At 40.4% G+C, this 26555-nt stretch overlaps 1 protein-coding gene across 1 annotated transcript in view; it reads left to right on the top strand.

Moving 5' to 3' along the window:
* Positions 1 to 26555, top strand: part of col4a6 (collagen, type IV, alpha 6) — a 146420-nt gene that overhangs the window by 13012 nt on the left and 106853 nt on the right. The window lies entirely within an intron of this gene.

The raw sequence follows: 26555 nt of genomic DNA, 5'->3' as shown, positions 1-26555 counted from the left end.
CTAAAACGCTATCTGTGCTTTTCTCTTTGAACTTGCTACATAACAAACATTACTCCCATTTTTGTTTGATGTAGGCCAGGAAAATGAAAGTAAGTGGTTTAATTATAGGATAGATTAGCAGTTTATTACCCAGGTCACATGCTTAACTCAAACACGGGAAACAGAACAGAGGCTTGAAATCCAATGAACTTAAGGAGTAAGATGCAGAAATTTCAAAATAAAACAGGAAATGACTACATGGAGCATCAACATTATGACAGTTACACTAAGCACACCTTAAAATCACAGCTTAAATCTGTCAGCCACTGCTTTACTGCAATCAAACAGTGAAATGTCTTGTAATTCTTACTTAACTGCATCTGTAATTAATTTTTACGTGTTTTTTTCTATTAAATGTCACATCAATCGGCACTCTGTGGGGTTTAAGGTCCTAGCGTGGTGGTGAAAAGAAGTGAAGGATGGCCTCACTCAGTAACCTTTGTCAACCAGCGGGGTTTTGTGAGCCACCATAAATTAGAAAGACTTCCCAATTTGTCTCTTAGGCCTATCCAGAGGGGGAAATACCACATGACTCAGGTGTAATTTACTGTGCTTTGTAGATGAAAATGAAGTTACCATCCATGCCCGGCAGTTGAACCCAATCAGCACTGTTCATCATCTGTGCAGCAACCCCTCTTTACTTTTTTGCAGCTAAGTGTGGTTTTCTTGAAATATGAGCTATATCAAGTAACTTGTCTTGTAAATTCTTTCAGTTTATCAGTCTTCATCTACTGTCAGCCTTTAACGTTTTCTAGCAATGCATGAAAATTCAGAGACCTCATCATGGTTCAGGTTTTTCATGAGCGTATCTTCTAGAGTTGTTTACAAGCCAGTCTCTGCTGCGGTTGAAGTCCTTGGAGAGGATATTTTCAGGGACTGGGTCACTGCGTTCTCTGGCACGCGCCCCAAAACCTGACCTACTGTCGGCAAGGACTCCGTCTACACTTGCAAACCCCGACCCAGTTTCTCATGTGCTTACTCATACCTGACTGCATGACTGTGAGGAAGTGTAAGACAGCTTTTGGCAGGTGTAAAGCTGAAAGTCGCATGCAACAAAGGACCTAGTTTCTGTTTCTAGTTCAAAGAATTTCTACTGACAACATAAACAAAAATTATAGTGTACTATTGTGACAACATGACTAATAAAATACATTTTATTGCAGTAATAAATAGCCTTAAACCAAACCTAGTTTTGCAAAGCTGCTCCTCGTGTGTCTTTCTTACCTAAAAACATCAGTTTATCCATTTAATGAAGATTTTCAGGACTTTCACACAAGTGGGCGCTGACTGGCACTGTTGGCTTTGGCTTCAACCCTGAGTTTTAAACTATTAGCTTTAACTGCACTTATTATGGGGTGATGGGCCTCCGCTAGTCCTCTGGCTCAGTTCCCTGTTACCCGCTATGGCCCCAAACAGTCACTAATGAGGGGAGGTAAGGGGTCGGGGGGAGACAACAGCTGATAACTGTGATCATTTATGATCTCAATTTACATTTGAACATTTTAAAATATCCCTCGTCTGTGGCGCTGAGGTGGTCGTAAGCTTCCTAAAGCTGGGGTGTGTTTGTCAACACAGCGCAGTTGCCACTCATATTTATTTAGCCGGCTTGTTCCTAAAATAGCAACTCACTCACTGGCCTAGCTTCATCTGCGTGTCCGTGTGTGTGCCCAGTGAAAGGGCGTGAGCGAGGAGTTCATTATTTCTGAGCGGTGAGTGAGAAAGTGAGTGGGCGCATGTGACAGAGGGGACACAAAGACACTATTAACTCGTACAAGTTCTGTTTCTGTTATAAAGGTGTTGCACGTTGGTCTACAAATATGAAACAAATGGCTAAAAATCTGTCGACCATGACTTCATCAGACAGTGAATTAATTTGACTTAAATCAGTCATGATTGACTCTATTAAAGCAACAACAGTTTCTGACTCATGCTCTGTTTTTGTCCAAAATATAGCAAAGTCAGCAAAAAATCTGGTGTAAAACAGCCATCAGGTCACTTTGGTTAATAAGTTACAAATGTTTGGGCCTCAAATGGGACTAACTCGCTGTCGTCCAAGTACCAGTCCATTTACTCAACTTTAACACTGTAAATATATCTGATAAAACCACCTGCGCGAACATCCTCTGTGGTTATATTCTGTGAGCCAACAGTAACGTGCTGCACAGCATGCTGTGTATATGTACACTTCAAACAGCAACAACATGTAATAATTTGCTTCAGCATATTTCCATGAACATATGATTGATATTGATTTGGACAGTTCACAAAGCTTTATCTACTCCCTATATATTTGCATTACTACCATGATCAAAGATTATAGCAGGGAAGGAAGATAACATCACTTCCACTCAGTAGCACACCATACATGCTTCATCTATTAGTTAATACACTTTCTGCCTTCCATGATCTCATCGACTCTCCAAGCAGAGCCTGTTTTAAATCTTTCCAGCCGAATTAGCTGTTTGACATCGCTTAAAGGTTTATGACTTGCAGCCTGCCGTTTGAACATAAAGGTCTTGAAGTGATATTGAGGTCGACACACCAGTTCGATAAGCCATACCCGAACCTGCAGGTGCAAACACACTTAAAAGAAATGGTGCCTTTCTTTGTTTCCGTAGGGCAGAAGATGAAGTGATACAAAATTTGACTGACATAAGTCTTCTGTTAATTTTACAGGCCTGTAGCAGCATGAGTGTGAGGAGTGAGGTTAGCATGGGGGGGAAAAGCCTGTAAGGACCCAGATTTTACAGCCCGGGCTCGAAAAAACCTTATCGAGTGTAAATTTCAGTCCTTTTGTATACTTGAGGTGAACTGAAGGTTTGCAGATTCCTGTTTCTGTTCACGTCTTTGTCTTCATATTTGTCTTATTCACGACAGGAGCTCTTTCAAACAGTGGCACCAATAATGTACATAGAGTAACCTTCCAGCCTGTGCAAGTGGAATGACGAGGTATTTGAAATATTTTGTACACAGTATAAGCTTATTAGCTGTGTACTTCAAAACAACCTCTGCCTAAGCTAAAAAAGCTCCTCGTGTACACACTGACCTTGTGAACGTGTCCTTGCTCAGCTTGGTTAAGAATGAACTGACGCTTTAAAAAAAAATCTCAACAATATATTCATTTAGATCATTTAGTAATGTTGCTTGAATCACTGGCTCTCTTCCACAGTGTTTCTTCCTGTTAAAAGGGAGTTTTTCCTTCCCACTGTTGCTTTTTCAACGAGGGTTATTAAACGTTTTATAGACCAAGCAGTGCATCGATTAATTATTGCAGCTCTTGTCTTTTTGAAATTATGACAAGCACATACTTTCCTTAAATAATCGAGGGTGATAAAATGTAACTGAATGACTACCAACAGGTTGGTGTAAGAGAGTCTCACATGTTTTCGTTCATCAGTGCATCTCACCAGATAACTTTTAGTCCATTGTGACACACAGCGGGGACAGGTCTGGGCTTGGGACTCGTCAGTCTGTGAGACCTAATAGCTAATGAACCATTGCCATGGGCAACATGCGCATTCCATGTCATCGCCATAGCTACTACCACCCCTCACCCCTCCGTTTCAGCCTATACCTCCCACTCCTGCTGCCCTACAGCCCCTCGAAGAGGTCACACACCTGTCTGCACCTCGTCTTTCTTCTACTTCAACTTCTTCTTCTCTTCTCCCCTCATCTCACATTCTCTCTCCTATATTTTTTTCTTTTTTTTCCCATACTTTGGACAGTTTAACCTGAATAAGAGCGACCAACCAAGGTCTGAATGATGGAACAATAAAAGTAATCCTGTAACTTTTGGAGAGCAGAAGGTTAGAATAAGCACAATATTTTTGCCACAATCACCTGTTTTATACTAGAACATATACATATCCTTACAACTCTCAGTTGAAATACTACACAGCAAAATCTCCAGTGTTAAATTAACACTAGAGAGTGTCTATATGGGTCCACACCTCTGAGTGTTAAATACAACACTGTTGAGTGTTAAATTAACACTTTTGACAGTGTTATATGTTTAAAAGTAACCTAGTCAGTTTTGAAGATTAACAATGGCTAACACTGAGCAGTGCTGTTTTTCTAACACTGGAATATTTCTAACATTTTGAGTTATTTTCCAGTGTTAGAAAATCAGCACTGCTCAGTGTTAGCCATTGTTAATCTTCAAAACTGACTAGGTTACTTTTAAACATATAACACTGTCAAAAGTGTTAATTTAACACTCAACAGTGTTGTATTTAACACTCAGAGGTGTGGACCCATATAGACACTCTCTAGTGTTAATTTAACACTGGAGATTTTGCTGTGTACTGCTACTATTATTGCCTAAATCTAGCCAAGTAGTTTTTAAACGGAATCATCCAGTGAATGAAACTCCCTAACACTATAGTCAGACAAGGTAAAAGATTCATTGGCTACTGCTTCAAAACCAAAATTATTGTGACAGGATAGTAACCAGGTCTGTCACCACTCGCAGTTACCATCTTCAAAGCAACTTTGGTGCGTCAAGATGGCAATAAGGCGGAGTCAGTCTTCTATCAGTTTGTGACTGAATGGACTCAAGTTGGCAATGAGATGCAATGTGTTTATAATGATATGGCAAACTTTGTCAAAAATACCAAATATTTTTGTTGGTCACCACAGCTATTGGGTTTCGGTTTTCAGCAGCAAAAAAATTGAATGCAGTCAGTGGGCAACCACCAGTTTTACCTAGTTGCAAGAAGTTTGCCGTCTTATTTTTATTCTAGTGTGACTGAGCCATTACAGGACATGAAATGTGGTATCCTAGCTGCCAAACCTATAGTCCACCACTATTTGTTCAGCCTCCAAAAGCAACTCAAAAGCAAGCAAAACAAAAGAAACTCATCAATTAAATCTTAATTTAGTTTTAACCGGTGAGAATTTTTGGTTTTATTATAATTTTCAATCAAATTTGATCATGCAGAGACCTGATGTGTACAGATAGAATAGCTCCAACAATATATTAGTGATATCATAAAACAAGTATATTATAAAATGTGTTAAGGATGTTAATACAACATGCTTAAAACTCAGTCAGCTCTCATCTTCAAAGCAACTTTGGTGTATCGTGCCAAAAATGTACTTGAAAAGAGAGGATGACACGTTCACTTTGAGCCTGCTTGGCTTATGGAGTTTCTTCTAGAAGAACAGTGACTCATAGCTATCATTTAAAATTTAACCCCATATATGTAGTCATAGTTAGTGGGAACTCATCCATCTTTTAAAGCTGTCGTGTGCCAGAGGTCTCTCTATTTGTTTAGTCTGAAAGTTGTTTTGTCTCACGAGGATCTCCTTCAAACAGAAAAAACACTTGTAAAATCACACATGAGTCACAAAACCTTTAAGTCACATTCCAGCTGTGTTTGACAGTTTAAGTAAAATAATATATGCAGACTGTCGTGTGACAACAGTTAAAGCTTAAGCCACAGTCCACAGTTAGAGCTTTCATTTTGCATTATTCTCTGCACAGCACAAAAAGGTTTCTGCTGCCACTTAAATCAACTTTATATTTTGCTTGTTGAACTTCCATCTAGTCTGTTTATGTTTTTTCCCGATGTGAGGTGTTGTTGATGTAGATGTAGGTGATAGCAGAATGGAACCACCATTTTGGTTTCACGACCAAAGATATCACCACGATTCCATCAAGTTGGTCGTCTTTTGCCTGGGACAGCCCAAAGTTTGTTCATCTTTATTTCTATCCTTTTCCATGTAGTCTGCTTCATCATCTATAACTCTGAGCAGACTGTTGTTTCCACGCTACTTCCTCTCCTGTGATGAGCCTGATGCAAACAAGCTTCTGCTACTTCATCTTGATTAGATATTTGGTTGTTTGTTGAAATACTAAAAGTCTAGTTTTGTTTGGCATGGTTTATCTCCATGTGTTTGGCTTTGGTTAGTTAGTTTTTTGGTTGATTTGGCCATGATCAAAGATTCTTTCATTCATCATGTTGCGTCTGGGATAGTCCAGTGTTTCATTAGGCTTTGTGTATTTTTTTCCTGTGAGAAGGTGGTCACAAATACACAGGTTAATTCTTTCCAAAAGACTACAATACCTATAAATCAGTCCATTGGAGAAACCTAATTCTTGGATCACTCCGAAAAGCTGTGAGGGGTCATGGGGGCTGCTGGAGGTAAGAGGTGACTGAGTGCCAGCAGGCACACTGTGTGGTAATACTGCACAAGGGTCACTGTTAAAAGGGCAGAAGTCATAATGTTACATTGAGGAATTAGCTAGCAGGAGAGGAGAGTCAAGAGCACAAGTGGGATCATCATCACGCTATGTGATAAAGGTAAACAGCCTCTTTTGGTGACCTTCAGTGACCTTAAAGTTTAATCTGTTTACTGACTTGGAAGTGTGTTTTCTCTGGGTTGTAGCTGATAAGAGGAGAGATGACTGATGGATTTGCAGGTTAGTCAGCTCGGTGCAGCAGGATGTGACCACAGATTCACCTGCTGTCCGGACAGGTGAGAGACAAACTAGAGATTTTCTAGCTGAATCCAGGAGGAGAAGGCATTTGGATTTATCAGTCCAGCAGTTGGAAGTTTCACCATAAACTATGGTTATTTAGCATGTAGCTATAATGTATCCTAACTGTAATGCTACCCAGTTCAGTTGGTGACTATGAAGGTCCACTTGAGCATCCACCATTGTGATGGTATCTACATGAGAGAGTAGAAGAGAAAAGACAAAACAGGTCCCCCCTCATTATTTTTAAACTATGGTTGAACTTTAATTTTGGAATGGGATAATTCTTGCCCAGCCGCTTTTGCTCAAGCCATGGCCTGAGAAAGATTACACCAAAAATAAAAGTAAAGATAATGCAAGATAATAAATGCCTCAAATGACTGAAGAAAAGTTGGATGACCTCAAAACAGAGGGAAAAATGAGGCCAAGACATGTCACTACTAAGAGGGTCTGTTTAAGCCTGACCTCTCCTACAATTTTGAGAAATACTGATGGACTGATGTAGACCTCAGCTGGTGATATGGAGATAATGTCAGTCAATCATAAGAGTAATGAGTCTTTGGAATTGATGAGGTCAGTCAAGGCTCTCAAAGTCGAATCATCTTTCTGGGCAGCTGACTCACAATCTAAGAAGAAATGGCTTTGGGGGTGAAACTGTTGGTCTTTTGATGGTATTGGTCTGAAAATACCTTTTAAATCAGCCTTATTCTGATGAGCCACCAAGTTGCTGTTTAAGATGAACTTTGTCTGATCTTTATGTGTTAACTGGAATCCATTCCAGGTTACATCCATCTTAGACTTTGCCCAAAAGCTAAGATTTTATGTGACAAAGATGGATTCTCAAAAACACAGGAGGTATGTAAAAAGGTGAAGTCAGCTGGTACAACTTCAAGAGATGAAGGAAAATAAAAGGCAAAAAAAATACTTACTTGAGTTACTTTCTAACTCAAAGTAAACCAATGCTACGTCTCCCCTTACCTTAACAAGCCTTCCCACCACTCTTTTTCTTACCATGTAGGTCATTGTTTATGCGTCAGCAATAACTTTAGCTGTGCACTCTCAGTGTTTAACCATTAGTATGGGCATTTGGTTTCCCTGTTTATGTTGAATCTGCTATCATTCAAGGACTTAAAATACTGTTTGGATCACAAGATTCTCTTATTTGTAACTATATGAAAAAGTTTACACAGTTTAGTTTAGTTTAAAACTGGGCTCAAATATATATGTAAGACCAGGTCAGAGCTGAAATTGACACCGTTGTGGAGGATCTCTCCAATAAGCTGAACTAAGTTGTGCTTAATATTAGTCTTTTCCCTTTATAAGCCAATTCGACTAGACTAAACAGCAGTCCCAGTTTCTCATGTGGTCCCTTGGGATAATTAATTGATTACCCCTGTTATAGAAGGACATTGGTTAATGGTAACAGGGCAACCCGTGTTTTTTTTTTTTGTTTTTTTTAAACTTTGCTGTTGGAAAGTTAATTTTGGAGAGCCAAACCGTAAAAATGGACAAATCTTTGCACAGGAAAGAGTTTGGTTTTCTTTGAAGCACATAAGCTGTGGTACAAGGCATTAAAAAGTAGAGGTGGGAATCACCATATATCCCACGATACGATATTATCACGATACTTAACGCACGATACGATATTATTGCCATTTTTAAAAATATTTTGCGATATTCAGATTCTGTACATAAAGGTAAACTTTATCAATATTCATTTTATCTAATATCAAAGTCTCACACGCAGTCTCTCTCATTTCAGTCAGTTTTATTGTTGACAAACTGAACGGTTTGTATTACAGTCTAGTCCAACTTAACTGAATGCAACCATCTGGTACAATTATAGCTATTCTGAACTATGCAATTTATGAAAACTATGCAGCCCCTTCAGCAACTGAAGAATTTGACAGTAAATTAAAACAAAATATAATTTTACATTAAATAAAAAAGTTTTAAACTTAATTAAAATAAAACATGTCTTAAATTTAAAAAAGTAAACTGTCATGTTTATTGCTGCCAAAAAACAAGTTAAACACATTTGGACAGTGAAGGAATGTCAGGATTCTTGTTCAGAAAAAGGAGCTGATCAACATGCTCTGAAGTCAGAGTTCCAGTCCACAAAAACTTTTTTTGTAACAAAATATCGATTTGTGCTGTCTCTGTATCGATACATTATTAGCAAACAAAATATCACGATACTACACAGTATCGATTTTTCCCCCCACCCCTATTAAAAAGGTGGTTAAGAGAGTTGTCATGTTATGTTTTTGGTTTTGATGCTGAACTGTCTGTCCCTTATATGGAACCTCTTACTGGTACATGTTAATCCATGTTAGATATTAATCCAAAACTGTGTTTATGTTTGTTTATAGATAGGGAAAATGCCCCCTCTAGTGTTGATTCTTTCTTTGATGAATAACATGTTAAACACGCAAAGCAATTTGATACACGGTAGTTTGAATTCAGCGGTGTTGGAAGCATTAACTTTGACCAGAGTTTATCCTTCGGCGGAGCAGATTGGTATGCGAGATGCACAGAGCCGTAGTTGTACATTTACCTGCCCGGACTATTCCTCCCTTTATTGAGCTGATGTCAAACGGACACCGAGAATTCCATTCCCTCCACTCGTCTCAGCCACTCCACAGATAAGGTCAGAGGTCAAGCAGAAGAAGAGAGGGGAGTGGAGGGGTGTTGGTGGTTTGCAATGAGTGTCCTTTATTATCCCTGACTGTTGTGTTAGTTGGCAGGTTCCTCTGTATGTCGCTGGGTAAGGGCGAGGGAGGCAAAAAGAAAATAAAAAACTGCAGAGAGATAGAAAGGGGGAGGAGGAGGGAAGGATGTTTTTCTTTTTGGGAATTCCTCAGGGATTGCTTAATTGGCCGTTAAGCCAAACAGGTTGATGCCTTAGTGACTGCATCATGATCATGATTTCGGTCTGATCAGCACAGACTGTATTCCAGAAACACATTTATGTCGGCTCAGGCTTCACAATATCGCAAAGTCTTGTCTTTTTGTGACTTACAGACATATCAGACTGTGTGCTGCCTTCCAAATCATTCATATTTGTGACCCTTTTTTTTAATGGCGAGCACAAAACACTTCCAATTGTAAAGATTTTTTTTTATAGGAAAACGTTCTGTTTTTCTGGATCTGTTTCTTTTATCTTTGACCAAATAAACACTTTCTTGGTGATGCTATGAGGTAATCTTTAAATTATGTCTCTATTAGTGACCAGAGAAACTGCAATGTAGGGCATGTGTGACTGCTAAGTTACTAACCAGCAGGTTTCCAATGCCCCTTGACTTCCTAGTTGGATCCATGCCTTGCTTGTCACATCTCACGTCTCCAAACAGCAAGATGGCAACAGTGAAAGTGCTTCATTCGAAGCCTCACAGCAGGAATTAGCTAACCAGTAGGTGTACAGCCTATGCACTCTGTGACTGTACGCAGGTGAGTGGGGGGTTTTCACAGATGAGTCATCAGTTTTCGCCCATTATGGCAAAAAATTTGCACAACACGGCTACAGACTGGGTTTTCATGCCCAAACTGTAGCTAGGTTTCTCAATTGGGCCATAATTGCTTTGATATCATGTAGTCTGTAACCAAACCTGTAAAAAAGTTTTTGTCTTCATTTTCTATACTCAGCAGGATCAAACAGCTTCTCATACATCCACCTTGATCATCAGCCTATACTTTTTTATTTAAGTATGGCTAACTTTCTTACATCATTTCTTATATCAATGATTATATCATTTTAGCGTGGTTTGATCCAAAATTACGCTTTCTATTGCCTTTGTTGTTTTTGACTCTCCCTCAATACCCTTGTATTCATTAGAAGAGTGGTGTCTTACTTGTGTAAAAATGAAGTAGAGAGGCTGACAGCAGGCAGCTTGTTCAGGCAGGACTTCTGTAGTGTGCGAACCTGTGATGCCAGCCAGGTGTGTAAAGCTCAGCTAAGTCCCTGCACTGCTTTTAAAGAATGGCTTTCATTTCACAAAGCAGTGTCCATCATTCACCCATCTTTTTTAATGTTCGCTGCAGTGTCACTTGTTTCAAGAACGTTCTTAAAGAAAGTGATGATTTCTTGTTTTTGAAGCACATCACTCCACCCAGCTCCTGGTGCTGAATCTATGTAATAATGTACTTTTCAGGAGATTGTTTAAACAAGTGGGTTTGCAGGAAGTTGGATACAGTTGTATACACAGTGGTCTTCCAATTAAATTATAGATAAAGAGCATTTCCAAACACCTGAGGTACTATAGCCACGGTTGGGTGCCCTTCAATGCAGGGAGGTGATCCAATATTTATAGTATGTGCAATGTGTGCATATACACATGCACAAAAAAATGAAAAAGATATAAAGGAAAAAGAAAGGTTTCGAGGAGTTTAGGAGTACTAAGATTTTACAGTATTAGAGCAGCACTCACTGTTTATATCTTAAACATACTGTATTTTGCATTAGTGACTAATCGCATTAAAAAATTTTATTCACACTTACAATGGAAAGAAGCTGGCTACTGTTGGCACACATAAACTCCCATGTTAAAATCCCTAATTTAAAAACAACTATACAAAGTGTGAACGTTTTTATAACTCACCTATTTCAGTTGTGCTTAAGTTTGCTTTCCTAAGGGGGCTGTTGCTGACTAGCATATGTTGCCGCAAGTAGCTGGTACCTGTAAGCTAGATTTCCTGCCAGCCTTACAGCTCTGTGCTGCGTTTTTTAATGAATGAAAATCTAGTATTTTATTTGTATTTTTAACACTAAAGCAGGTATCTTTGTCTTTAGAATGCATCCACACAGTTTGAATACGCAGCTTGCTAACCAAACTTGCTACTGTTAGCAAAAAACGTAGCATCCCGCTGTCTAAACATGGTCACTTCTGTCTTCAAAAATGAGGCTCTATAACTAAAACTGTGGCTGTAAAGCCCAATGTGTGATGTAACTTTTTCTGTTTCACCAGGAAACAGAAAGTATTTTTAGCAGAAGCTCCACACCATGTGTTTGTACCTGTTACACTGACATGTGCGTCTTTTGGCTCTTCTGTTCCCTCTTGTTTTCTAGTTGTACTCTTTACTCATGACTGCCATATGTTTACCATCCTCATACCGTACATTCTGCCCCTGATATTTCCATTACAACTATCTGTTTACATACAAACCATTAAGCTGGCGCTGTAAGTCTGTAAAGATACACACTGTCACTTCCTGCCTTTCAGAAACTGCTTTAAACTTTTAGCATTTCACTAAACTCTGCTGCAGTGTGAGAATGCACATGTTTATTAAAGACCACCAAAAGTATTGCAGCTCACACGCACTTCATTCCTGGTTTAGCATGTCTGCGCGAGCAGAAGCTGAGTGCTCAGGTAGCTCAGTGTCCTTAAGGAATGTGTAGTGTGTTCTAGGAGTTCGTCTGCTATGCTTTGTTTGACTCTGGCCTCTGATTTTCCTTTGAGAGAAGACAAATTAACGCACTTTGAAGCAGAACTGAATCAGTGTTGCTTAAGGGAGGGTTGTGCAAAACGCTGCAGCTAGGTTGTTGACAAAATCCTCCAAGTATTCACATGTGACACCATTGCTTTTTCAGCTACACTGGCTTCCTGTTGAATTTAAGGTGCACTTTAAGATCCTGGTCTTGACATTTAGAGCCCTGCATGGACTGGCACCAGCCTACATATTTGATCTGCTACAGCCCTATGTCCCTAGCAGGTCCCTGAGGTCGTCTGATCAGGGCTTACTTGCTATAAAACAGACTAAGATTAGAACTAAGGGTGACAGAGCTTTTGCCACTGTGGCCCCGAGACTGTGGAGCTCTCTCCCTCATACATTAAGAACTGTGGACTCTGTAGTTGTCTTTAAAAAACAACTCAAAACTCACCTTTTTAAAACTGTTTTTGGTTAAATTTCTGCCTGTTTTATATTGTCTGTTTTACCCTTTTATTATTTGTTATCTTATGTGCAGCACTTTGTGATTCTGTCTAGAAAGGTGCTAAATAAAATTTTATTTTTTAAATTTATTTATTTTTTGATGATGCTTTTTAAATATCTCTTGTTTTGTCTTAGAGACAAAGGCAGGCAATCTCTAAATCCCTGTCATTTTTGACTTGCCTTAGTTTTAAAGCACTCTAACTTAAGTTCTCTTTGTGAGCTCTCAATCATCCTTATGTTATGTTGATTTTCACTGGAAGTGTTGACTTGAGAGCAATGGTAGTAAACTATCAGTTGTTTTTTTATATATATAGTTTTTTCAATCTCTGTTTCAGTTCATTGTTAGATCTGGATGACAGCCATATCAGCATATTTACAACAGTTTCTTCTGTGGATGTTATATTTGATTGTGTAAGATAAAATCTTCACTTCGTCAGACATCTCTTAAAGATAGTGGCTCATCTTCTGTGGTTGAGTGACTCATCATTATACTCCGCGTCACTTTCTTCTCCATACTGATACTGATGTTTTCCCTGACTTTCATCATCAAGCGCAATCACATTTTTCTTAAACTATTTGAAATGTTTTTAGCATATTTATGTGGTTTTATCATACAGTTCTTTACATGGGACATCGCAGTTATGAAAAGCAAGATGTACAGTCATGTTGAAATAGCAGGTTTTCACATCCATACCTGGGAATATTACAGACTGGAAAATGTCCAACACTTGCGCTTTTATACAGGTGTTCACACTCAGTGCTGATCAGTGCAGTCGATTTGCAGCACCTGCCTGTGACTTACCCTCTTAATTCTTATGAAGCCAGTAAGGATATATGTAGTTTTTCAGAAGATTGGACAGAGTCCTATGGATGGTATGTCAGTCTTTAGACATAATACAGTGGACTTGTTAAAGTGTAACCTTCCTATAACCCAACAGCATGACCACAACCATGATGTTGTTTGAGTAATCATTAACAGATTGTGTAAAGTTTAAAAAATGTTGGAAGCTCCGTGAATGAATGGAAGTTATATATTGTTGTGTTATCCTGTGGGTTGAACAGTTGATACCATCATCTAAAATTAACCTTTTGATATCACAGCCATGAGGATGTGGATTTAGAAAATCCACCAACTAAGCATATTTTACCACAATAACCTATTAACTTGTTTTTGTCAAACATACAGTTTGGTTGGTATATTTCACTGAGAAGTCAAAGGGTTGCTATTATGGTGATTTCTAGAATTACATTCTTGTTGTTAGACTTTACTATGATACTTGTAAACTGGCCATTGATGGTCTTTGACTGTAGGTGCAGGCGACTGTAAAAACAGCATATTTAGAGGGGTGAAATTCGTTAAATGTTTTGTTGACAGAAAAAAGGCATGGCTATGGTCTAGAAAAATTAGCTTAAGGCATAGAGAAACGTGTGTGTGTGTGTGTGTGTGTGTGTGTGTGTGTGTGTGTGTGTGTGTGTGTGTGTGTGTTTGAAAAGCTGAAGAATACAACCAGTGTGTTTGCAGATCAATTCGCAACTTGTCCCTTGGTTCAAAAGCACTGGGATAGATGGAGGGGGCATTGTAGTGAAAGCAGGGGTGACAAGGAATCAAGGGAGAAAAAAGGGAGCACGTCCATACTTGAAACTTGAGTAATTACTACGTATTGCTAAGTAATATACTAAGATACTAAACCGGAAAATAACCATTGATGCATGAGTTTGTCCATTGTAGACAAAAGTAAGCCCACAGAATAAAGAGTTTAGCATAAATGGGTGAATGTGGTTTTAATTGTTCTTTGTGTACTCAAAATTCTGTAAATAGAGATATCTAATAAAGACATAGCTAGGCAAATATATAGAGGAGCTGCTGAGTCCAAAGTTGATGAGATTCTCCCTGAGATGCTAAAAGCTCTGCAGTGTTGGGCTGTCTCAGTTGACATTCCAACATGTCCATTGAAGGACAGTGCCTGTGAACTGGCAGACCTGGGTAGTAGTTTTCATTTTTACAAAGAGGGACATGGTAATTCTGTGCATGGTAAATGTTCAGGTATGGATGGATTTGTTTGACTGGTACATCTTTAAGGGGCATCCACTTCCACACAGGAAGTGATTTGTCACAAAGTGGTGACAAGAAACCGTAGAAAATCAATGACAACTGGCAATGCGAAGTTGATGGGTCCAGAGTCCAGGTCTGATTACTAATAAGAGTGAAGAGTGTCGTTGACTGACATGTGACTGGGTGGCAAATACATTAATAGAGTTACCTAGGCAACTGGACCAACTGAATGTCCAATAGGGACTTACTATTAGTGACAAAGTGATGCTTGAGGTGCAAGTCACTTCCTGTGTTTACACACCTGAAGTGTTAAAAAACGTTTGCAATGCCAGACTTAATTACCAGATACAGATACAGAGACCTGCTTTTACATTTGCAGCAGTCCATTAATGAAGTCATCAGAATAAACGTTCTTGTTCATGCCAATGTCACACCTGTGAGGGGTTTTTATGCTTTCTAGTAACATATTTTTGCTCTGTTTAATGGAAAGAAAATTGCTTTTTCTTCATGCTGCAGCAGCCCCCTCATGTCATGGATTATTTGGTGGTCTATATCTAACTCAGTGAGACAAATGAGAAATATCTCTGTGGATTAAATGGATCACAACACAGGGGTACTCCGTAGCCGATCTGTTAGTTGTGTGTTTGAGTGTGTGTGCTGTGTATCATCTGTCTGATTTGCTCCTGTTTTAATACCTTTTGGCCCAGGAATTAGGCCTGTAGTGCATACCTGTCTGATGGCTTCTTGGCACAGCGTGTGCTTGTGTGAGGGCATCCACAGCGCTGAAAAAAAGGAGTGTCTGTATTGTGTGTTTGGGGACAGATCTGAACAAAAAGGGCTCTGTTTGTTGAATTATGAGGAAGTTTGCAACAACTGGTGAAATCAGAGCTTATGTGACAAAAACAATAAATATTCACAGTGTCAAAGTTTAAGCTACCGAAGAATAGCGACACTTTTTTTGCCAGCTTTAAGCAAATCTTAAACTGTCATTTTCAGTTCGGTCATTCTTCCGCGCAGTCACCCAGGGAACTTGTGGTCTCCGTTTCACTTTCAGTAAATCTGACCTCTCTGCGAGGTTATGTTAGCCAAACGTCACCCTACCTTTATGTACGCGGTTGTTATGAGTGCCCAGCTCAAGGTGAAAAAGCAGAGCTGAAGTTTGATAGAGAGATTCCCAGCAGCTGCCTGACGTGCACACTCACACGCTGCAATGCATGCATTCATTCAGTGAAGGACACCTACTGCCTTCTCCGCCAGTGTCTCCGTGTCACTCGGCCTCTTCCTTGACAAGCTGCTGTGACATTGCTGTGGCTTTTCATGTCCCGCCTTCGCACTCTGCGGCCAGCTTCCACAGCACATAGCTCAGTGACTGTGCCACAGAGTAAGATGAACAAGAATCCACTGAGTTCGCTGAAACAAAATCGGGGAAGAAGCATCAAGAATGCTAAAAAGTTGACAAACAAAAACCTATGGCACAGATATTTTATATGATTACGAGAATATCCTCCCAAACAGTGTAACAAAATGCAGTAAACATAATTTTTGGCCAGTTATCTTTTCTTTGTGAATGCAAATGAGTGTGTCACATGCTGTAAATGCAGTGATTGTTGTGGACAAAAACAATATATATGTATTGATCAATACTTAGACTTTTAGTGATTAATCACATCTGCCTGTGATTATCAGTGTTAAGGGGCGTCCACACTTTGAAGCTGAGGATGATGGTGGACATTCCAGGTTGTCTAGGTAACTCAGTGATTTATTTGTCACCCTGTCATATGTCAAACAGCAGTATCCTTTGTCCTGGGGTCTACATGTCGTTCTCCTCCTGTTAGGACATGCCTGGAACACCTCATCCAGGAGGCATCTTAGTCCACCTCAGCTGGCTGCTCTAGAGGTGCAAGATGCGACCAATCAGAAAAAAAGTTGAATGGCACTAATGGTATTCAGTCAGAGGATGAACTGCGCAGAAGCTCATTTTGAGATAAATACAGATTATTTTGAGCTGTAAACCATGTAAACCTGTAGAAGTGGGCATAATAATGAAGTCAAATACATCTATCATCATCTCTGCAACCTGTTCTAGTTGGGAAGCTTTTATTTCCTAGGATATGTTGGTTTTACAAGATTTGTGTGTGTCAATGTATATAGAAATAAGTGCTGACTGAGCTCATCACACTCTTGTGTTACTTACCTACGCTTATTTTGAAACAGCACATGTACATTAAATTAAATCTAAGCACGCTGCTCAGAGTACATGTCAGAGACGTATAAACACAGGTGTTTATGGTTCATGTCAGCTGATGTTGGTGGTCCAGTCTTCCTCACAGACATATTTGCTTTATGTTGATATGGAGGCTCTACGTGAAAAAGACTGCTGTGGTCACACAGAGTTGTTTAAAGATTATACAAACCCGCGAGAGAGGCAAATGGATGGAGAGGCAAAGATGGAATGAGTTGTAATATGGTGATAGTTTACCTGAGATTTGCAGTGTTGTGAAGTTTTGTGTCTGTGGAATGCCTTTATGTATGTGCTGATGGATGGCTTGTAAACAGAAGTGTACAAACATAGCTGCACTGAAGCCATCTGGAGGACTGAGGGAGGCCATTTTTCTTCCAGCAGGTGTTTTGCAGCAGCGTTTATTTTCATGCTCGAGGATGTCAGTTTCTGAACACAAATAGTTAAATTTCTTAAGTTTGTGTCATTCTCTCCTTTGATTTGTGCAACTGCCTTTTTCTGAACTTACACATTTGTGGTCATGTAGTTGATGCTTTTCTTCTCTTTCAATTACAACTTACTTGTTTCTTCCGAATCCTCTCAGTCGTGCACCTCTCTTCAGTCTCCGTTTTTCACAGTAGCACAGAGGAGTGTGGGTTTCCATCCTTGTCCTCACCTGGGGCTGCAAATTGACAGCTGTACTGACTTGCGATTGGAGGAATGTGCAGAGGACAAAAGTAAAGAGGACGCTGATGGGGAGGTAGGGAAGGGGGCTGTGTAGAAAGTAGAGCAATGTGCATTTGGGATGTGCTCCCTCTTTTCTCCCACAATTCCTTGTCATACCTCCTTTCACTTCCACCCCCACCCACCCCACTCCTCTCTATGCATCCCAATCATTTTGAACCACAAGACAAGTTGTGGATTGATATGCCCTGTACACTGCAAACACACTGGTTGCATTCCTTAGCTTTCAAACACACATGCCTGTTCATCCATGCCCTAACCTAGTGATTGTCCTGAAGTTTAGCCATGCTTTTTTCCTGACAACAAAAGATGTTAGATGAATTTCACCCCTTCCTTTCAGAGATAAACACGCTGTTTTTACAGTTCTCTGTGATGCTAGTCAAAGGCTTCCATCCGAGACAGGAATTTCTGGGAAGAATGAACAAGGAGAAGAGGGGTGGAAGGTACAGACAAAAAATTGAATGAGGTAGTTCAAGCAAACAACGAGGTAACAGAGGTTAAAACTGATCATCTGTAAGAGAGGTGATGGAGTGATAAGAGAAGCTAAAACACCTTGTTTCAGACAGAGCTTGAGAGCTTGCATGAAGGGCCAGTAGAAGATAAAGACCGAAACATCTGGCTTGTTGATGTAAAGCAATTCTAGTAAAGCCTAAGAATGAAAATGTGAATCTAGAAATGATCGTAATGGCTGCCCTTTATCTTATCAGTAAAATGTACCAAAACAAATAGGATATCTGACCGGCGATCCTTACCTTACATAATAAAGCACCTTGAGGCAGCTGCTGTGATTTGGCTCTATGTAAATAAAACTGAGTTGACTTGAACTAAATTGAAGCCAACCAACCAAAGCCCCAGTGTGAGCTGAAGGCCACCACCTCACAAAGTCAGTGGAACCACATCATCTGCAAATAGCAGAGATGAGATCCGGAGTTTACTTGGTTTCCTCCTAGAAAGTCTCTAGAAATTCCAATTTTGTCCATCTTTTTCTACATATCCAAATCACACTGATTGTGGTGAGTGGTGGGATGCACCCTGGACAGGTTGCCAGCCTCTTGCAAATAAAATTGAGTTCTGAAAACATTAAGCATCAGCATCAAGCTTGTCTGGTGTGAGGGTTTGTAGAGTTCCTGTCTTTAAAATCAATAAAAATGAATCGCCCTTTTTAAGCTTGAAGTTAAAGAAAATTAAATCCCAATGTGATGTATTCAGAAGTAACATCTGTTTAACATCTGTACATATTTCTGCCCATAGTTCATTAGACCTTTGTCGGACAAACACAGTCGTAGGACATATTTTGCTCATCTTGTCATGCAGGAGCAGAGGCAGAAGGAGCCTCATGACTCTGGTAAGCCATGCTGTAGTTTAAGAAACAGACAGCTCTATTAAATAGGGATTTTTAAAAGCACACTATATTTAATGTATTAGTGTGTATCATTGTGTAAGCTTTGCAAACAATTTGCAATTGCTTGCATTTCTGTCTCTGATTGTTGCACCACACTGCCTCCCGTGAACAGAGGCACCTGAATATTTTTGCACCCCCACCCCGTCTGTGCTGCGCCCCTGACTCTGGGTCACTCAGACAGATAGGTTGATAATCTGACACTCCTCTCTCTCTGGAGCCGACCGTCATTCCGTCCTGGTTATTTTGAACTGAGAGCAGCAATTACACAAAGGGTGGTCTTGGTAACCATTAAAATAGTACTTCCTTAAGTTCGTGTGTTTATTGGATCTAAATAATCTACATGCCTGATCCTTTCAGCGCCTGTCACTTGTTGTCTCCTGATGGATGCTATTTCAGTGCATCACCTGGACCCTGTTCTGTGAATATGGTGTCAATAATCCAAACTAATGTACTGTTTTTGTTTGCTTTGGGTTGATTTTTTTGCGTCACATGTTTTAGATCATTTTTCAATTCTATTTGGGGTTTTGAGATGACCTGGAAGCAGAAACTGGGCTTGTGCTGAACAAGTATACGCTTGTGACAGATTGTAATACGGCTGCACAGTACTTAGTTTAAGCCTGATAATTCACCTTAAACCTTCTTCGATCAAGAGAATACTAAAAAGACACCATGACAGATGAGTGTCTTCATCGAATCAGAGATCTTTGACTGAAGCTTTGAAGCTTGAAGGTTTTTTTTATCCAGACACTACAGATTTAATCTCAGTCTGGCTGTGTGTGACACTGAAATAACTTCTATTTAAATATGAAAAAAGACTGGAATATGCTCAATAAAATGGCAATAGCACCAAACTCAATGAGGTAGGTGGATAATGATGTGGGTACTCATTTCCAATCTTGTCCATTCTGGATAACACTGACAAAAAGCTTTGCATCTTTAACTCTGCCACCTCCATCTCAGCCTCCTGTCTGTGTCAATGCCACTGCTATGACGTAAATCACAGCAACTATCACTAACATCTTGCAAGCCTTCCTTTTCACTGTTTCCCCTAAACTGATAAATATTGACATGATAGCATGAAATTCTAGTTTTGTGTAGCGTTAGTGAGGGCCAGCCAATCAGAATGAAGTTTTCTTGTTAATCTGGAAGACTTCTCTCTGTGATGAGGTTTCAAGTCCTTTTTAATGTTTGAAAGAATCCAAATGAAGTCAGACAGATAAAAAAAGGGCAGCTAAATAATGTGAGCTCCTGCGGGATCCATAGAAATATGAAGTTGCTGAAAGGGCAGTTACATTAAACGGGACACACATCCACACACCCTATATATGCACATTAAGATAAGATAAGATAAGATAAGATAAGATAAGATAAGATAACCTTTATTAGTCCCACACGTGGGAAATTTGTTTTGTCACAGCAGGAAGTGGACAGTGCAAAAGTTATGAGGCAAAAATTAGAATACAATAAGAATAAATACAGTACACAACTGTACAGAATAGAATAAAATAAAATACTATATACAGTAGAATAAAATAAAATAAATATACAATAAGATAAAAATAGAATACAAATACAAATACTATATACAACTGAGTAAAAATACAACGATGACAGAAGGATTATTGCACTTAGTATTATTGCATATGTATGGATGTGTGTGTTTGTTCAGTTAAAGTCTTTGTTGTGGAGTCTGACAGCAGTGGGGAGGAAAGACCTGCGAAATCTCTCCGTCCCACACCATGGGTGCCGCAGTCTCCCACTGAAGGAGCTGCTCAGTGCTGTCACAGTCTGCTGCATGGGGTGGGAGATGTTGTCCATCAGGGATGACAGCTTAGCCGCCGTTCTCCTGTCACTCACCACCTCCACTGGGTCCAGAGGGCATCCTAGAACAGAGCTGGCCCTTCGGATCACCCTGTTCAGTCTCTTCCTGTCCCCAGCAGAGATGCTGCCGCCCCAGCAGACCACGCCATAAAAGATAGCAGAAGCCACAACAGAGTCATAGAAGGTCTTCAGGAGTGGGCCCTCCACTCCAAACGACCTGAGTCTCCGCAGCAGGTACAGCCTGCTCTGCCCTTTCCTGTAGAGGGCGTCTGAGTTATGAGTCCAGTCCAGTCTATTGTTCAGATGAACACCAAGGTACCTGTAGCTGTCCACAGCCTCAATGTCCATACCTTGGATGTTCAGTGGTTGCAGTGGAGAATGCTTGTGCCTGCGGAAGTCTACCACCAGTTCCTTGGTTTTACTGGCGTTGATCTGGAGGTAGTTCAGCTGGCACCAGTCCACAAAGTCTTGGGTCAGACCTCTGTACTCCTTGTCGTCCCCATCAGTGATGAGGCCGACTATTGCAGAGTCATCAGAGAACTTCTGCAGGAAGCACTGGGTGGAATTGTGGGAGAAGTCTGCAGTGTAGATGGTGAAGAGGAACGGAGCCAGAACCGTTCCCTGTGGGGCCCCCGTACTGCAGACGACCCTGTCCGACACACAGCCCTGAGTCCTCACATACTGTGGTCGGTCGGTGAGGTAGTCCAGGATCCAGGTAGTGAGGTGATGGTCCACTCCAGAGTTCACCAGCTTGTCCTTTAGAACCAAGGGAAGAATGGTGTTGAAGGCACTGGAGAAATCAAAGAACATGATTCTCACAGTGCTTCCAGCGGTCTCCAGGTGAGCGAGGGAACGATGTAGGAGGTGAATGACGGCATCATCCGCTCCAATGCCAGGCTGGTAGGCAAACTGAAGTGGGTCCAGTGATGAGCTTATTAGGCGCCGAAGCTGAGCCAGGACCAACCGCTCCAGGGTCTTCATCAGGTGGGATGTCAGAGCCACCGGCCTGTAGCTGTTGAGGTCCTTGGGGCGTGAAGTCTTTGGCACTGGTACAACACAGGAGGTTTTCCAGAGCTGTGGGACTCTTCCCAACCTCAGGCTCAGGTTGAAGAGGTGCTCCATCACCCCACACCCATTAGGCCTGTAGATGGGTATTTAGACCAGGAAGCTAAGCTGATAATTGTCTGCACAGCATGCCAGTACAATGTGTCGCATACCTCTCTGTTGGTGTGCAGGAACACACACACCAGTGCTACAAAACATTTATTGCACGCGTCTCTCTGGACACCTATTGTTGTCTATCCATGGAGGGTTGCAAACGTCATACTTTGATAAAGCATAAACCCTTAGAACTCAAGAACAAAGAGATAAAAGAGTGGGATAAACAACCAAAATGTTGTTCTTTGTCGCTACTGGACACAGTGTAACAGTGACACAGTGTCCATGTTTCGCTGTGTGGCAGGCAGGATGAGGACCCAAACGCAGGGCTTGGAACACGGAAAATTATACTTAAAATAGCAGCTTCTTTTCTGGGAAAACTCAACACTGAATACAGGAAAAAACTAAACTAGAAAATTAGGGAACTAAACTGGGAAAGAGGTGATTTGCTCACAAAAAGTGTTACCGTAAAAGCAAACCTCTCTCACAGAAGGCTTGTTTCTGAAGTTTTTGAAGTTGTGTCTAATCTTAAATCACATGATTCCTCATGGTCATGGCCTTCAAAGGTGTTTTTACAGTTATGTCCTTTTGTCACCCACATGTACTGAAGGAACCTTGGATTTAAATTTGGTATATACATTCTTAGCCTGTCTTTTATCTTCCTTTTGAACTTGACATAGAACCAAAGCAGCTATGTATTATTGAGACTCATGATTTGTCTCAGCCAGCTGTAGAGGTTAGATTGGAGTCATGTATGGAAAAGCACCAAAGGGTGTGTTGCACAATAACTAAGAAAAAGTCATTTTTTTAACCTTTGCAATAGAAGTTTCATTTTTGAGTCATTGGTTTTTCTCTTTGCTCTCTCTCTTTGTGAAGAGCAGGGTGAACATGAGAAAAGTCACGTTTAATACAGAATCCAGAAATGAGAGTACTAAGGCATTCATCTCCAATGTGACATGCTTATTGAGGGTCACAAATTTAACCTCACCTAGCTAATCTCATTAGTTTAACTAATGCTCTTCTGATGCAGATTGTATATTTAAGCTGTTGTAGGCTGTTCACAGTCCCATTTCAACCCCAGTATATTGAAAGGCATAGAGGCACAGAACTGAGCCATACCACTGAACGTGATCACCACTCCAGATGGAAAATATTTTGTTTTTGACGAATTAGATTTTTTTCCTTCTGTATGTTAAATAAAATTAGAGAATTCTTTTCTTTGATAAAGCATCGGTCCAACTCTGATCTAATGCTCTTTAATTCCCTTTTAGCCTCAAGCTGCTTCTCAGAGGATTCCTTGTTAGTTGTCATAGATGATAATCTAATGTTCATTCAGAGCTGCCACTTGTCTGCCAGTGTTTGTTTGAATACCCACATCCCTCTGGGATGCAGTCTAACACTTCCAAGCCGGTATGATAGATTGCAATTGACAGGTTGAATGGTTTGCAAACTGCCTGTCAGCCAACATGCAGCTGAGTGATAGATTGCGATCAGACAGCAGGGATTGTTGAATTCCCGTCAGGAAGGTGTGCCTGTTTGACCAGTGGTGCAAGAAGAGCTGGAAGTGATGGAGGGTTTGGGAAGGTGGAGCAACTGCCTCCACTGTTTTGTCACTGTCTAGATGTCTGTTCTTCTTTCCCTAACTTTATACATGCTGTAAGCTTTTGCTTTTAAAAAAAAAAAGCGTAAAGTGTGCGTGTTAGTGGCAGCCACCAGTGTAGCGCCCAGGGAGCAGTGTGTAGGGACGGTCCTTGCTCAGGGGTACCTCAGGGTAGCCATTCAGTGGAGTCGAACCCCCGACCTTCCGATCATGGGGCCACCACTCTACCTACTGAGCTATCCCTGCCCAGGGATTACTTGGTGTACACCATGGTAAACTAATTTAACTAGCTTGGACTCGTCAAATACACAGCTTTGACTTTATGTGCTGCCAGGCCCATTGCCACAGGTGTATAAAATCAAGTTCCTGTCCATGCAGTCAACCTTTACAAACATTTGCAAAAGAAAAGTTAAATAAATAGAAATAAAGTTAAATGTGGACCTGAAATAGGATGCCACCATTACACAGAGTAAGCCTTCTGCCAAGTCAAATTTCTTCCTTCCCCATAGCAACTTAGCCATGAAGCACACAGTGGTGCATGCCAACACTCTGCTGACTTATTAAATGCAAAGTCCCAAACTTCCTCTGGCATAGCAATGTGGCAATATAAATGCCACAGCAAAGGAGGATGTTGAGGTGATGGGATACCTGCTCTTCGTTTTATGGCTTTTTGTCAGATTGGGACACCGTGGTGTTGTTTTTTGTTGTGTGTGGCCATTTCCCTCATTGTCGGGTTTCAAAAAGGGCTCATCAAGTGACACCACTAACTACCCAGTCAGTTGAAGCCTCTGATCGCCTCAGATCGCTTGGATCCCTGAGCGAGTAGGTACTAAAAAAGCATCTGGTACCAGGTATTACTGTACCACCAAATGGAAGACTTGTAAATCCAAGTTGAGGGTGCTGGTTTGTGAGCACCCTTGGCTTTGTGTGTGAGCAGGCAATTTCCTGTCCAAAACCCCCAAAATAATATTTAAAAAAAAATGAGTCGAGCCCTGCCAAGTCGACCAGAGTAGGTACTGGTGGAAAGAGCGGATAGAGGACTTGCCTTACCCCTTAGCCAATGTGAGGAAAAAGTTCTTGTCTGTTGCGACCAAAGATCCAGTTCATTTACTTTAAACTATCTGAAGGGAAGCCTAGCCATTTTAGTTTCATCCCACACGTCCTACTCCCAAAGTAATAATGCACAACTTCATGATTAACTTTACTATTAACTAACTTTAATATTAAATTGGAAGTTGTGTGTTATGTAAAAATATTTAAACCACTTCTTATCAGGCTGGAAAGATGTTTATTTTTATTTGTAGATTGTATTGTTTTCTTTTCGGTCCCAGCTGTTTCCACTTGGCAAAGCCACAAGTCAGACTCTTGGCCAGGTAGAAACCCCAGAGATGAATGTCACGTGGCAATAATAGTATTAAAGATGGTGTTAAAGATGGACAGCAATTAAATCAGTAACGAAAAACACACATTTTTCAAATATTTCTCTAAATTAATCTTCTCTGCCACCCAAACCTTTCCCCTCTCTCTCCTTGCTTCCTTCTGCTGCATGTTCCCTTCATTCCTAGAAACCTGATTTGTGATTAAAATTCTGTACAGGGTTAGCCTCCAGATACATAAAGACAGGCTTCAACAGGAATTTCTATACATTGTGTTGCCTTTAGCTACACTTTGACATGTGTAACACACAATCTCACACAAACAAATAGAAGTTTTTACTTGTCAATACCTTTCACTCGGCACTGTCACCCACAGGTTTATACAAGTCCTACAACACCACAAAGAGAGATTGCAATCACCTTGCAATCTACCTTTTCCTCACATACTCTTTTTTTCTCCACCTTTCCTTCCATTTGCTTCTATTTTGTTGTATATTAAGGTTATGATTTTGAAAACTGCCATGCTTTATTGCTAGGTTTGACTACAGATGTACTGATTTATGCTCAGGTGTACAACAGAGCGAGCACGAGCAGCAGAGTTTCATTATGTACGATTTATGATCTAGGAACATGTCAGTAACAGGTTGAGTGGGTAGCATGCTCCTGCTTGGTCACCGTGTGCATGTGTGGCTGCACGTGTGAATTCTGCAGTCATCTATGAACACCCTTGAAATGTGCCGTCTCGTGCAAGTGCAGATGCTAAATATTATAGTTTAAGGGTGCACTTTTAGTGCCAGTTTAAAAATTTCACTTGATTTAATTTAATTTCATCTGCTCAAGAAAAAGTGAAAGAGAGATTAATTCTTTAAAGGGACACATAGTCCTTGTTTCAGTTCTAATTTGCATTATGAAGCAAAATCAAAAGATTTTGTGACTCTAACCTTTATATCCAGCTGCCCCTTCATTTTCTTCAGGGTCATGGGGCTGTCAGAGAGTAAGATGCATCCATGACAGCTCCCCTATGAGATGCGTGCATGTCTTTGGACTGTGGGAGGAAACTTGACTACCAGAGAAAATATTTTATCATCAGATTTGGCTCCTTGTCAGATTTAACAAACTGCGGTTCTTTTAGGAGTCAAGTGGGAGATCCGGGCAAAACAGGAAAAGACAAGAAGTAGTTGAAATCACTTTATTCAATCAGGAAACTATTTAAATGACCTATGGAAAGCACTGGTAACTAAAGTGAGAAAGCATAGACATGAACCTGGAAGAAATGGCAAATCGGCAGTACAGGAGAAGGATGTTAGACAGGGCAGAGTTTCCAGAGAAAGTGCGTCCACAGTAGCATGATGCAATCCACTTCTTACTTTGTTGTATATTAATGTGCTTTTGTTAAAGGTTTTCAGTACAGTATTTATTGCATCAAACATTTGAAGACATTTAATGTGCAAAATGAATAAAATCACTTAAATTAATAATAATAAGTGCAATAAAAAGGTTCTGAAGAACGAAGAGTGACTGGACCTTCATGTCTCATCCAAGAGGCTTCTTCTAAACTTTAAGGTTTTAGTTGTTTCTTTATTTTTTTGCCCATCCTTTTTAACCTCCCAGGACCCAGCGTCCACATATGTGGACATCACATTTTGGGTTGTGTAGACCAAAATGCTAAATTTTGCTCTACAAGGGCCTGACATCCACTTATGAGGACATTATACTGTCACATTGAAATTTAAAA

The sequence above is a fragment of the Copadichromis virginalis genome, linkage group LG3, assembly GCF_057382275.1.
Source record: "Copadichromis virginalis isolate Kocher_CV1m ecotype Utaka linkage group LG3, C_Virginalis_male_GT1.1, whole genome shotgun sequence".
In the NCBI taxonomy this organism is placed as follows: Eukaryota; Metazoa; Chordata; class Actinopteri; order Cichliformes; family Cichlidae; genus Copadichromis; species Copadichromis virginalis.
Note: the sequence above shows the minus strand (reverse complement) of the source record. Positions and strands in the feature narration are given on the sequence as shown.